Consider the following 8,564-nt stretch of genomic DNA (forward strand, 5'->3'; position numbering starts at 1 on the left):
AAGCGGGGTTATTGGAGCGCCGCCTCTTTTTTTGTCGGAGCGTTTGGTGGGGTTTCTCGCATTGGCTCTTCCGAGGCCCGGTTGCCACCCTGGCGCGCACGAAGTCGGAAGTAGGGTTAATTGCCCGGGTGCGCACCTTTGCCAGGGTGGGCACCTTACCTGGGCTGCGCACCAGGGCGGGCTCAAGATGGCACGCGCGTTCCGTTTTTTTCACTATCTTTCAAAACGGAAATTTTAAAATCTCCTTTTTTTTTTGCCTTTTCTGGAAATTAGTGAAGGCAGCGCATCAAAGGTGCGCACCTCGCTGCCCACCTTGGTGTGCTCTGAGGTGCGCACCCGGGAGCGCTACGAAGTGTGCTCCAAGGTGCGGCGTGCACGTTGTCGGAGCCCGGTTTGCCCCGGGTGCGCACCTCGCCTGCACCTTGGCCGGGGTGGGCACCTTGGCTGGGTTTGCCCAGGGTGCGCTCCGAAGCGGGGTTACTGGAGCGCCCCCTCTTTTTTTGTCAGAGCGTTTGGTGGGGTTTCTCGCATTGGCTCTTCCCAGGCCCGGTTGTTGGGTGCGCTCCCACCCTGGCGCGCGCGAAGTTGGAAGTTGGGTTAATTGCCCGGGCGCGCACCTTCGCCAGGGTGGGCACCTTGGTGCGCACACCTTGGCTGGGCTGCGCACCAGGGCGGGCTCAAGATGGCACCAGCATTCCCTTTTTCTCACTATCTTTCAAAACGGAAATTTTAAAATCTCGTTTTTTTTTGCCTTTTATGGAAATTAGTGAAGGCATCGCATCAAAGGTGCGCACCTCGCTGCCCACCTTGGTGTGCTCCGAGGTGCCCACCACGGTGCGCAACGCCGGTGCGAACCCGGGAGCGCCCCGATGTGTGCTCCAAGGTGCGGCGTGCACGAAGTCGGACCCCGGTTTGCCCCGGGTGCGCACCTCGCGTGCACCTTGGTGCGCACACCTTGGCTGGGTTGCGCGGCCTGGTGGGCACCATGGTGCGCACCAAGGAGCGCTCCGAAGTGTGCTCCAAGGTGCGGCGTGCACGAAGTCGGAGCCCGGTTTGCCCCGGGTACGCACCTCGCGTGCACCTTCGCCGGGGTGGGCACCTCGGCTGGGTTGCGCGCCCTGGTGCGCACCAAGGAGCGCTCCGAAGTGTGCTCCAAGGTGCGGCGTGCACGAAGTCGGAGCCCGGTTTGCCCCGGGTGCGCACCTTCGCCGCGGTGCGCACCATGGCGTGCACGAAGTCGGAGCCCGGTTTGCCCCGGGTGCGCACCTCGCGTGCACCTTCGGCGGGGTTGCGCGCCCTGGTGGGCACCATGGTGCGCACCAAGGAGCGCTCCGAAGTGTGCTCCAAGGTGCGGCGTGCACGAAGTCGGAGCCCGGTTTGCCCCGGGTGCGCACCTCGCGTGCACCTTCGGCGGGGTTGCGCGCCCTGGTGGGCACCATGGTGCGCACCAAGGAGCGCTCCGAAGTGTGCTCCAAGGTGCGGCGTGCACGAAGTCGGAGCCCGGTTTGCCCCGGGTGCGCACCTCGCGTGCACCTTCGCCGCGGTGGGCACCATGGCGTGCACGAAGTCGGAGCCCGGTTTGCCCCGGGTGCGCACCTCGCGTGCACCTTCGCCGGGGTGGGCACCTCGGCTGGGTTGCGCGCCCTGGTGCGCACCAAGGAGCGCTCCGAAGTGTGCTCCAAGGTGCGGCGTGCACGAAGTCGGAGCCCGGTTTGCCCCGGGTGCGCACCTCGCGTGCACCTTCGCCAGGGTGGGCACCTCGGTGCGCACACCTTCTCAATGTTTTCTTGCCTTTTCTGGAAATTGGTGAAGGCAGCGCATCAAAGGTGCGCACCTCGGTGTGCTCCGAGGTGCGAACCCGAGAGCGCTCCGAGGTGCCCACGAAGTCGAAAGTCGGGTTAATTGCATTGTTTTCCCCGGGTGCGCTCCGAGGTGCGCAACATCGGCGCGCACCAAGGAGGGCTCCGAAGTGTGCTCCAAGGTGCGCACGATGGCGTGCACCTCTGGTGCGCACGATTCGGAGCTCGGTTTGACCGGGGTGCGCACACCTTGGCTGGGTTGCGCACCTTTTGTGCGCTCCAAGGTGCGCACGAAGTCGGAGCTCGGTTTGCCCCGGGTGCGCACCTTCGCCAGGGTGCGCACCTTGATGCGCACGCCTTGGCTGGGCTGCGCACCTTGGTGGGCGCCATGGTGCGCACCTTTCGTGCGCTCCAAGGTGCGCACGAAGTCGGAGCTCGGTTTGCCCCGGGTGCGCACCTTGGTGGGCGCCATGGTGCACTCCGAGGTGCCCAAGATTGGTGCGCACCAAGGAGCGCTCCGAAGTGCGCTCCAAGGTGCGCGCGAAGTCGAAAGTTGGGTTAATTGTCCGGTTTGCCTCGGGTGCGCACCTTGCGTGCACCTTCGCCAGGGTGGGCTGGGCTGCGCACACCTTGGCACCCGCGTTTCCTTCATTTTAAATTTTTTTTTTTTACAATCTCTCAAGTGGGAAATTCTATAATCTCAACTTTTTTTGCCTTTTCAGGAAACTTTTGAATGGAGCGCATCATTGGTGCGCTCCGAAGTGTGCTCCAAAGCTCTCTCCAGCTGCGTGCACCTGCCCCGGCCGCGCACCCGGCCCCGCCCAGCTTCGCTCACCTGTCCCGGGCGTCTGGTGCGGAACCTTAGAGTAAGAAACATCACCGTGCACCTTGGCCAACGTGCGCGACTCGACCGAGCGCGCACTGGCCGAGGTGCACACCGATTTCACCTGGGTGCGCGCGCAGCACCTCGGGCGCACCGGGGTGCGCGCACAACGCCCGGGTTGCACCGTGGCCTGTGTGCTCGGGGCGCCTCGGGTGCGCGCTCGGTGTCGCCCCCGCGCGCGCGGTAGTGCGGGCAGCGCACCCCGGCCCGGCCCGGCCCCGACGAGAACGCAAACGGGCAAAAGGTTTATTCAAATAGCATTGCGACGCCCGGCGAAAAACTAAAAAAGGGTGCAACACCGGGACTTCCCGGGAGGTCACCCATCCCAGTACTACTCCGGCCCAAGCGCGCTTAACTGCGGAGTTCTGATGGGATCCGGTGCACTAACGCTGGTATGATCGCACCCGTTATGAGCTTGTCGCAGTGTGTACTTAGCAAACCGCGACCCACGTGCGAATCCACCCCGGCCACCCACCCCCGTCGAGGTGCACACCCTCCCTCGCGAAGTGCGCCCCGTTCGCCAAGTGTGAGCCCTGCCCGGGTGCGCGCACCTTGCTAGGGCGTCGGGTGTGCACCCGGCCCGGCCTACGTGCGTGCACCTGGAGGGGGCGTCGTGTGCGTGCAGTGTCCCGTCTGCAACGCGGTGCCCACACACCACCTCGGGCGCAACGACCTGCGCTCACATGTGGGCCGAGTGCACCTTGGTGCATGTTCGGGGCGCCTCGGGTGCACGCTCGATCTTGCCCCGGTGCACCAAGGCGCTCGGTTTGCCCCGGGTGCGCACTTGGTGCAAGGTGGGCACCCAAAATAGGGATCAAGCACCAAAACACAAGTTTCGGGATGCAAAATGGGACCCAAGGACCACAAATGCGTTCCAAGACCCATGATGGGTCCACGAGAACAAAAATGTGTTCCGAGACTTAATAAACAAATATTGGGTTTTAGGAGAAGAAACATGCTCTGATGCCCAAAACGAGAATCGACCCCGAAAAGGCCACAGGCCAAAAGTGGGATGCGAGACAAAAAAAAATGGGACCCGAGGACCAAAATTGGGTTCCCAGGTCGAAGACAGGGCAACCGGACAAGAAACGACCTCTAAGGCTCGAAATGAGTCCCGACGACTAAAACTTGACAAGAAGCACCCATCAGGCACCCAACTCGACACCCATGGGATGCCGACCCACCCGGGCTTCCACCTAGCACACCTTGGCACCCACCCACCCTCGCACCCAACCTCGCACCCAACTTAGCACCTTTGAACCCACATTGGCACTCACCCTGACCCTGGCACCTTGGAACCCACATTGGCACTCACCTTGACCCTGGCACCCACCTTTGCACTCACCTTGGGACCCACCCTGGCTCCCACCTCGGCACCCACCCAGACACCCACCTTGGTTCCTTGGCACCCACCTTGGATCCTTGGCACCCACCCCGACACCCACCTTGGCACGCAACTTGGCTACTTGCCACCCACCTTGGCTCCTTGACGCCCACCCCGACAACCACCCCGTGACCTACCCTGGCTAGGGTTGGTGCACACCCACCCTGGTGCCCACCTTGGCACCCACCCTATGACCCACCTTGGCACGCACCTTAGTACCCACCCCGTTACCCACCCTAGGACCCACCCCGTGACCCACCTTGGCCAGGGTGGGTGCACCCACCCTGGTGCCCACCTTGGCACCCACCCATCCTAGCACCCAGCCTGTGACCGGGCTTGGAACCCAACCTTGCACCCGCACCCGTCTTGGCCAGTGTGGGTGCGCACCCATCCTGGCACCCACGTTGTGACACACCCTTTAACCCACGCACCCTAGCACCCACGTTGGCACCCACCTTGGAACCCAACCTAGCAACTTGGCACCCACCCCGTGACCCACCTTGGCATCCACCATAGCAGTCGCCGACTTGGCACCCACCTCGGCACCCACCTTGACACTTGTGGACCCACCTTGCCACTCACCCTAGCATCGACCCATCCTAGCACCCACCCTGGCACCTTTGCACCCTAGCACTCACCCATCCTAGCACCTAACCTGTGACCCACCTTGACACTCACCCTCGCACCCACCTTGGAACCCAACCTAGCACCCACCCACCCTGACACCAACCCTAGCACCTACCCACCCTTGCACCCACCCTGTGACCCATCTTGGCACCCACCCATCCTACCACTCAACCTATCACCCACCTTCTCACCCACCTTGGCATCCACCTTAGCACCCACCCACACTGGCACCTTGGCACCCACCTCGGGCAAGGTGGGTGCACACCCACCCTGGCACCCAATTTAGAACCCACCGAGCATGTTACCCACCTTGGCACCCACATTGCAGCCCACCCTAGTACCCACCCTATGACCCACATTGGCATCCACACCCTAGCACCCAGGCACCTCGACACCCGCCTTGACACCCACCCTAGCACTGAACCTGTGACCCACCTTGGAACTCACCCTAGAACCCACCCACCCTGTGAACCACCTTGGCATCCACCTTAGCACCCACCCACCTTGGCACCCACTCTAGCACTCACCCATCCTAACACCCAACTTGTTACCCACCTTGGCACCCGCCCTCGCGTCCACCTTGAAACCCACCCTAGCACCCACCCACGCAGGAGCCCACCTTGGCACCCAACCTAACACCCACGCATCCTGGCACCCAACTTGTGACCCACCTTGGAACCCACCCTAGTACCCACCTTTGAACCCACTATATCACCAACCCACCTTGGCACCCACCCTATGACCCTCTTTGGAATCCACCCTAGCACGCACCCACCCTGGCACCCACCATGGAGCGCACCCTAGCACCCACCCACCTCGGCACGCACCTCAACACCCACCTTGGTGTGCGCACTGCGCCAACCTCTCAAAGACCCTATGTGGTGCGCTCCAAAGTGTACACCTTTGGTGCGCTCCAAGGTGCGCACCTTTGGTGCACACCGAGGTGCACACCAAAGTGTGCACCGAGGTGAGCACCAAAGTGCACTCCAGGGTGCACACCAAGGCGTGCACCTTTGGTGCGGTCAATGCAAACGAATTCGGAAGTTGGGGTCGATGTCCTAATCGCTGCTGCAGACTACACGTATGAGAATCGGACAAATAGCTTTATATAGGGGAGGTGTTGCGTTTGATGGGTCGACTCCCCTGGTTGTGTGCACTGCACCAACTTCAAAGACCCTGTCTTGTTTAAGAAGTCAAAAGTTGGGGTGGATGTCCTAATCATTGCTGCAGTCTACGCATGTATGAGAATCAGACAAATAGCTTATATAGGGGAGGTGTTGCATTCGGTGGGTTGACTCCCCTGGTTGTGCGCACTGCGCCAACCTCAAAGACCCCGCATAGCAGAAGAAGTCGGAAGTCGGATTTTGGTGAGCACCAAGGCGTGCACCTTTGGTGCGGTCAACGCAGACGAATTCAGAAGTTGGGGTGGATGTCCTAATCGTTGTTGCAGGCTACACATGTATGAGAATCAGACAAATAGCTTATATAGGGGAGGTGTTGGGTTTGATGGGTCAACTCCCTTGGTTGTGCGCATTACGCCAACCTCAAAGACCTTGTTTTCGTTAAGAAGTCAAAAGTTGGGGTCAATGTCCTAATGGCTCCTGCAGGCTACACATGTATGAGAATCGGACAAATAGCTTATATAGGGGAGGTGTTGGGTTTGATGGGTCGACTCCCCTGGTTGTGCGCATTACGTCAACCTCAAAGACCTTGTTTTCGTTAAGAAGTCAAAAGTTGGGGTCGATGTCCTAATTGCTCCTGTAGACTACACATGTATGAGAATCAGACAAATAGCTTATATAGGGGAGGTGTTGGGTTTGATGGGTTGACTCCCCTAGTTGTTCGCATTACACCAACCTCAAAGACCTTGTTTTCGTTTAGAAGCCGAAAGTTGGGGTCGATGTCCTAATTGCTCCTGCAGGCTACGCATGTATGAGAATCAGACAAATAGCTTATATAGGGGAGGTGTTGGGTTTGATGGGTCGACTCCCCTGGTTGTGCGCATTGCGCCAACCTCAAAGACCCTGCATTGCGGATGAAGTCGAAAGTCAGAGTTTGGTGTGCTACAAGGTGTGGTCGAAGGTGCTCACCTAGGTGTGCACCTTTGGAGCACAGGAAAAGTGCCCTCCAAAAGTGCGCACCTTTGGAGTGCACAAAAGTGCCCTCCAAAAGTGCGCACCTTTGGAGCGCAGAAAAGTGCCCTCCAAAAAGTGCCCTCCAAAAGTGCGCACCTTTGGAGCGCAGAAAAGTGCCCTCCAAAAAGTGCCCTCCAAAAGTGCGCACCTTTGGAGCGCAGAAAAGTGCCCTCCAAAAAGTGCCCTCCAAAAGTGCGCACCTTTGGAGCGCAGAAAAGTGCCCTCCAAAAGTGCGCACCTTTGGAGCGCAGAAAAGTGCCCTCCAAAAAGTGCCCTCCAAAAGTGCGCACCTTTGGAGCGCAGAAAAGTGCCCTCCAAAAAGTGCCCTCCAAAAGTGCGCACCTTTGGAGCGCAGAAAAGTGCCCTCCAAAAAGTGCCCTCCAAAAGTGCGCACCTTTGGAGCGCAGAAAAGTGCCCTCCAAAAAGTGCCCTCCAAAAGTGCGCACCTTTGGAGCGCAGAAAAGTGCCCTCCAAAAAGTGCCCTCCAAAAGTGCGCACCTTTGGAGCGCAGAAAAGTGCCCTCCAAAAGTGCGCACCTTTGGAGCGCACAAAAGTGCCCTCCAAAAGTGCGCACTTTTGGTGCGCACCAAGGCGCTGGTTCGGTCGTTGCAGGCGAGTTCGGAAGTTGGGGTCGATGTCCTGAGCGGAGGTGCAAACTACACAGGTGTCGGAATCGGACAAATAGCTTATATAGGGGAGGTGTATGCTTCGATGGGTCGACTCCCCAGGTTGAGCGCACCGCGCCAACCTCAAAGACCCTACGGTATGGATGAAGTCGGAAGTTGGGTCCGATGACCAATTCGATTAGTAGGTATGCTCATGAGGTCGGAATTTGGGTCCGATGACCTGCCATGTGCAGGAAGGCGAATGTTGACACTGTGCGTTGCAAGGTGCACACCAAGGCGCTGGTGCGGTCTTTTTAGTCGAGTTCGGAAGTTGGGGTCGATGTCCTGATCGGAGGTGCAAGCTACACAGGTGTGGGAATCGGACAAATAGCTTATATAGGGGAGGTGTATGCTTCGTTGGGTCGACTCCCCGGGTTGAGCGCACCGCGCCAACCTCAAAGACCCTACGGTATGGATGAAGTCGGAAGTTGGGTCCGATGACCGATTCGATATGTAGGCATACTCGCGAGGTCGGAATTTGGGTCCGATGACCTGCCACGTGCAGGAAGGCGAATGTTGGCACTGTGCGTTGCAAGGTGCGCACCAAGGCGCTGGTTCGGTCGTTGGAGGCGAGTTCGGAAGTTGGGGTCGATGTCTTGATCGGAGGTGCAAACTACACAGGTGTGGGAATCGGACAAATAGCTTATATAGGGGAGGTGTATGCTTCGTTGGGTCGACTCCCCGGGTTGAGCGCACCGCGCCAACCTCAAAGACCCTACGGTATGGATGAAGTCGGAAGTTGGGTCCGATGACCGATTCGATATGTAGGCATACTCGCGAGGTCGGAATTTGGGTCCGATGACCTGCCATGTGCAGGAAGGCGAATGTTGGGACTGTGCGTCGCAAGGTGCGCACCAAGGCGCTGGTGCCGTCGTTGCAGTCGAGTTCGGAAGTTGGGGTCGATGTCCTGGTCAGAGGTGCAAACTACACAGGTGTGGGAATCGGACAAATAGCTTATATAGGGGAGGTGTATGCTTCGATGGGTCGACTCCCTGGGTTGAGCGCACCGCGCCAACCTCAAAGACCCTACAGTATGGATGAAGTCGGAAGTTGGGTCCGATGACCGATTCG

The 8,564-nt window shown here is 59.3% G+C and overlaps 1 non-coding gene across 1 annotated transcript; it reads right to left on the reverse strand.

Moving 5' to 3' along the window:
- Nucleotides 1-2,969: 2,969 nt before the first annotated feature.
- On the reverse strand, nt 2,970-3,088 carry LOC131865018 (5S ribosomal RNA). Its single transcript, XR_009363744.1, has one exon. It is a non-coding gene; the product is annotated as a 5S ribosomal RNA (ribosomal RNA).
- Between the last annotated feature and the right edge of the window lie 5,476 nt (nt 3,089-8,564).

The sequence above is a fragment of the Cryptomeria japonica genome, unplaced genomic scaffold (assembly GCF_030272615.1).
Source record: "Cryptomeria japonica unplaced genomic scaffold, Sugi_1.0 HiC_scaffold_100, whole genome shotgun sequence".
NCBI lineage: Eukaryota > Viridiplantae > Streptophyta > Pinopsida > Cupressales > Cupressaceae > Cryptomeria > Cryptomeria japonica.